Source organism: Tenrec ecaudatus, chromosome 4, assembly GCF_050624435.1.
Source record: "Tenrec ecaudatus isolate mTenEca1 chromosome 4, mTenEca1.hap1, whole genome shotgun sequence".
In the NCBI taxonomy this organism is placed as follows: domain Eukaryota; kingdom Metazoa; phylum Chordata; class Mammalia; order Afrosoricida; family Tenrecidae; genus Tenrec; species Tenrec ecaudatus.
Genome location: NC_134533.1, coordinates 50,805,959 through 50,811,958, shown reverse-complemented (window position 1 = coordinate 50,811,958; position 6,000 = coordinate 50,805,959).

Below are 6,000 nucleotides of genomic sequence, written 5' to 3'. Positions count from 1 at the left end.
ACAGAGAAGTGGGCAAGGGGAGACGTCGGACAGTGTAACATATGACAAAATAATAATTTGTGAATTATGAAGGGTTCATGAGGGAGGGGAGAGTGAGAAGGGAGGGGGAAAATGAGGAGCCAATATTAAGGGCTTAAGTAGAAGGCAAATGTTTTGAGAATGATGGCAACAAATATACAAACATGCTTGACACAATGGATATATGTATGGATTGTGATAAGAATTGTACGAGCCCCCAATAAAATGATTTAAAAAAAGAAAACATCACAGACATTGTTGCCATCAGTCCCTGGTGACTTGTTTTTCTCCAGTGCCTTAAGGTAGCTTGGACTACTTCCCTTCATAGCGGTCGTTCTCGATTATATGCTGTCTCTTGAAATGGTTGAACACGGGCCAAGAGTTTTTGGTACAACAACTCTGTGTTTTGCTTCCATCTTCTTTTGATGTTTTCTGCATTATTCAATCGATGGGATCCCTCAAGATTGAAACGCAAGACTTGAACATTTTCTTCAGTTCTTTTTTTTTTTGAAAGAGACATACACCCACATAGAGTAGTAGTGTGTAACTAAACAGAATTACATTGCATTCACCAAAGCACCTCACATAGATCCCCAGAGCAGTCTCCAGTGACGGTTTGCACTATTAATGTCTTTGGGAAAGGTTGCTGCCTGGAATTTTGGTCCTTGTCATCAAAAAATGTAATCTAAACTCAAAAAGGTGTTTTGGAGCAGAGAAATAAGAGTGAAAGTGACTCAGCATTTTGCGCAGTATTGAAAAACCAAAACCCAGAACCCAAGGAAACACTCTAAAAGACATTATGACACCAGGCAACACCCAAGACACCCTAAGAGTCATAAAACTTTTAAAAGCTTTGAGAAAAAGCTTACAAGTCCTAAATAAACACCTTAAATGAAAGACAAACCATAGGAAGTGTCCTTAAATATTCACCAAATTCCCTTAAAAAAACCTCTAAAGATTAACCCAAACCCCAAGAAAGCAAACAACTAAAACACTAAGAAATGTTTACCCTATAAACACCCTAAAGTATGATTCGCCCTCCGTCCCGGGTGAGCAGCCAGGTGGCAGGCGGTACGGGAGATCCAGCGTGGGTCCGGCGGGCACAGGGCGGAGGATATGCTCAGGGGCCTGGATGTGCAGACCAGCTCAGGACCAAAGGGCGCCCTCCAAGGGGCCTGAATGGTGGCGCCAGGCTAGGGGCTGAGCAAATGCGTGCGCTGCTGAGAAACCAGCCAGAGTGCGGTTATGATCTAGACCTTCAGGAATGTGGAACTACATTGCCGGGTTGGGGGGTGGTGGGAGGGGAGGCCAGGGCAACCAGAGGCTCGCTGAGAGAGGATGGGGATGAGGACGGTGGGAAGTGCTCCCCGGGTTCGGGGAGGATGGCAGTGAAATTGAACATGGGTGAGCAGGGGCAGCTGACAAGCTGGGAACCCCTGGCAGAGTCACCGTTCTTCAGTTCTTTCAGCTTGAGATACACCATGTACATCCTCGTCTCTTGGTTTTCTAGCTCCAAGTCTTTGCACATTTGCTATACAATTTGTCTTCTTCAGCCACCCTTGAAAACGCTGTTAATCTTTTTTTACTTCATCCCTTCAATTTATTTTAGCTACTCTGTGTTCAGAGTAAGTTTCAGAGTCTCTGCTGACATCTCTCTTAGTCTTTTCTTTCTTTTCTGTCTTTTTAATGATCTTTTGCTTTCTTCATGTGTGATATCATACCCTCGCTTATCCAATCTTTGGTTATTAATGTTCAATGAATCCAACATATTCTTAAGATGAGATGTACTCAAGGTTATACTTTGGTTCTCATGGACTTATATTAATTTTTCTCAGCTTCAACTTGAACTTTCATATGAGCAGTTGATGGTCTGTTCTACAATTGGCCCTCAGTTTTGTTCTGACTGGTGATATTGAGTTTCTCCATTCTCTCGTTCCATAGAGGTAGTCATGTTCATTTCTGTATATTCCAGAAATGAATACTTGTCATTATTTGGGGAAAATATATTTTCAATATTTATGTTTGATCCTCCACAATCCTATTATGTCACCTCCCATGTCATTTCTGTCACCAAGACCATATTTTCCCGTTGCTGGCTCTTCTTCTTTCTTTCCATGTTTCACATTCCAATTACCAGTAATCATCTTGAGCATATGTTCGATCAATTTCAAACTGTAGATAATCAGAAAAATTTCAATTTCTTCATCTTTGCCATTAGGGGTTGGTCTTTAAATTTTAATCATAGTAGTAGTAACTGGTCCTCCTTGGGATGTATGGATGTTTTCCTATCCCTGACAGTGCTGGAGTTCAGGATGGGTCATGAAACCTTTTTTTGACAGGAGCACAATGTCATTCCTCATCAATTTTTCATTTCTGACATATAATTGTCCAATTCAGAATGTCAGATACCAATCCGTTTCAGATCACTAATTCCTAGCATATCGATGTTTATGTGATCGATTTCCTTTCTGACGATGTGTAATTTTCCTAGATTCGTACTTCATATGTTCCATATTACCATTACAAATTGATATCTACAGCTGTTTTCTTTTCACTTTGAGCCATGGCCCATCAACAAATGGAAGTCCCCAAAGCTTTCCTTTGTTCACGTCATTAAGGTCGACCTCACAGCAAAGAGGTGGCTCTTTCCCCGTCTGATTTTGAGTGGCTCCCAACCTGAGGGACTCAGACCATGCTCTGCTGCTGGTCACCAGATTCTCAGTAGCCTATTTTTAAAGAACGAGATCACCAGGGCCTTCTTCCCAGAGGAAACGGTGGAAACCTGTTCACCATGGGTAGCCCTCCTGTTACTTTGAAACACTGGTGGCACAGCTTTGGCATCCTAGGGATGTACAAGCCACCACAGCATGTCACACTGGCAGGGGGGGTGGCCTGTAAAGATGACAGCCTTGGACACCCTAAATGGCAGTGTTACACTGTCCTATCCAGTCCTTGAGCCGGGCTCAACCCAGTGGAAACCAGTGCAGGGAAGCTCTGTCCCTCGTGGAGGGAGACGGAGCTCACATCTTAACCTCAGCTGCTGGTGATATGGCAACAGTTACTAGTGTGGGAAACGCTACTAGCTTCCGTTTCAGACTGTCACACTCAGCTCCGGGTCATTCTGTGTGGCCATAACAAAGACTAGATATAAAGTAAAGGGTTAGTATTTTGCCTAGCACCTTATGACTCGGTATATGGACATTACTGTCCTTCCTTTGTAGTCAATGACAGCAATAGCCATTTTGGAAATATGCCTCCCAGCTGCTTGTTTCACTTTATCGCCACTGAGGGAAACCATCTGCAACCTCACTGTCCGCAAATGCGCTTCTGGCCCGTCCCCCAGCTGCTTTTTCTTTCATGTCTTTCTTGCTCCAGCAAAGCATATCATTTTCTCTCCGTGCTGCTGTTAGCTGCCCTGAGCAAAGCAGAACTGACTGCCTCATAGGATTTTCTCAGTTCTGGTCTTTACAGACCTGCTTTCCAGGTCTTTCTCTCGTGGAGCCTCTGAGTGGGTTTGAACCACTAACCTCTGGTTAGCACTGATGCTTAAGCATCAAGCCACCAGAGCTTCTTTGGCTGTCCTATCACTCCCCCCAAAGGAGCTCTGCTGGGTTACACGTTGGGCTGTTAACTTCAAATTCACCTGCTGCTCCACAGGAAAAAAGATGAGGCTTGCTTCTGCTTTGAAGATTTACAGCCCCAGAAACCCCAAGGACCAGCTCTGCTTTATCCTCTAGGGTCCCTGTGACTCAGAAAGGGCTTGAACTCAGTGGAAAGGGACACCTTCCCCAAATCATAAAGTCGTTGTAAGTTTGGGGCACATCTCTGAACAAGGAAGGCCTTAGAATCTATTTTCTTAGAGGTTGCTTGGCTGTATGAGGCAAATGAGAGAGAAGGAGGAGGTAGGAATGACCCTCAGGCCTGTGACTATGAACAAGAGTGATGAAAGCATTCAGAGAATTCGAGACAAGAGTAGTCCGTGATTTTGTTTCGTGTGTTTGACTGGAATGCTGCATGGAACTTGGTCTTGGGAATGTGGGATATCCAGGCTTTAGGGAATATCCAAGAAAAAGAGATAGAACATTTTGACTCTTTGGGTCTGGGACTAAAGAGAAAGACCTTTGAGTGTCAGGTTGGGGGCCACCATCCCACATGTGTTCATTGAAACCAGAGAGGAGAGGAGGACCCCGTCCTGTGGGCTCATAGGAGGAGAAGACTCGAGGAGTAAGGAGAGAGCCGTGTGGAATGTCCAGGGCAGTGCAGCAAAGAGGAATGAAGGGTGAGACCAGCAATAAGTAGGGGTGGACAGGAAGAGGAAAGGACGTGGTTTGGTTTTGTTGTTTTTGGTAAGGTGGCGTATTTGATAGCGTTGAATAAACTTGAATGCTGATAGAGAGGCTCCAGTGAGAAGTATGGGCCTGAATGGGAATCAAGACTAAAGGGAGGTTTCGAAAGGAAAGAGGAATGGACAAGAGAGCATGGAATGAACGGGGTCCCTTGGAAAGCCTGTGCGTGGTTGCAGCTCGGTGTTTAAGGAGCGTGGTGAAAGTTACCTCTCTCCTCAGTGAAGTAGTGCACTAGTTCTCAAGCTCTGGTCCCGGAACATCTGAGGGTCTCTAAGATCCTCAGGGGTCGCAAGGTCAAAGTTGTTTCCCTTCATACTAGCAGTTATTTGCCATTTTCCCTCTCATTTTCCAGACCTGTGTAGTGGAGTTTTCAGTGGCTGCATGAAGTCTGCTTCTGACAGCTAATGGAGTGTCTGCTTGTGTACTCCTGTGCTTTCTAAAGTGGTAGAGTTAGCATGCATTCGTGACCATTTTTACAGGTCACTTCTTTCCACCCTTAGTCTTCTGCCCTGCTCGTCTTTGTTTCCTTTGGCGATAATGCGCACAATAGCTGCACCTCAGTCTAAAGAGCCTGGCAGCCCAATGGTTAAAGCACCAGGCTTCTGGCCGAAAGGTCAGCAATCTGACCCCACCATTTGTTCCTCAGGGGAAAGACGTGGCAGCCCTCCCAGAAACACTTAAAGGCTTGGGAAGGGCATGAGGCAGTTCTACTCTGTCCCATAAGGTCTCTGATATGGTTTAATTATAGTTAGAATTTACCCCAAGACAGGGGCTTTGGCATTAACATCATTATTATTCAGTAAAGTGTTATTTGAAATCGCAAAGTTTTCCTTGAGTCGACATAGCCACGCAATAAGATGTCGGTATACTTTATCGTTGGGCAAAGATATTCTTAAATCCTTCCTCAATGTCCTCTACATTGCAAACAACTTCAAAATGGTCTACATTTCGAAATATAAGAAAATTTATTCACAACCTATTTTCCTTATACTTAAGGAAGGCTTGTTGGCTCAAAGGGGAGAGACAAGAAGAACATGCGTTCTCAGTCCACAGCTGCACAAGGCGCTTCTGCAGGTTCTGAACAAGTTGAAAGTGACATAGCAAGTTTACAGAAGGAAAAAATACTTTAAAAATAGTGGCTGAAATGGTAAATACGAGGGAAAATATGGCAAAAGCCATCTTTCTCCCAGCTTTCTTGATGTTAATAATTTGACTTATTGTCTTATACCACAGAGCATTCTTTATGGTAGTATTACGGTTCTAGTTGAGATACATCACCATTTTGCTGCTCCATCTTTGGCTACTACTTTATGGGAGCTACTTTCTAGGCATTTGTGATGCTACATGCCAAGTAGCTTCCATAAAGTGGTACCCAAAGATGGAGTTGTGTAAGACAATCAGGCAAAGCAGAAAAGGCAACGACCAGAAGTCTGAGATGAACCCTCGTCCCAGCTACTAAGTCGATGGGCGGCTTTGGATAGTTGTGCCCACTTGCATCTCTGTTTACGTTCAGCACAGTCCCGAATAACTCTTTTCCTTTCATCGCCAACATTCTGTGCATCAATGACATCACTTGGCCGTTGTATGCATCCTACATTTTTATTTGGCATTTATTCATTTGATACATATATACATA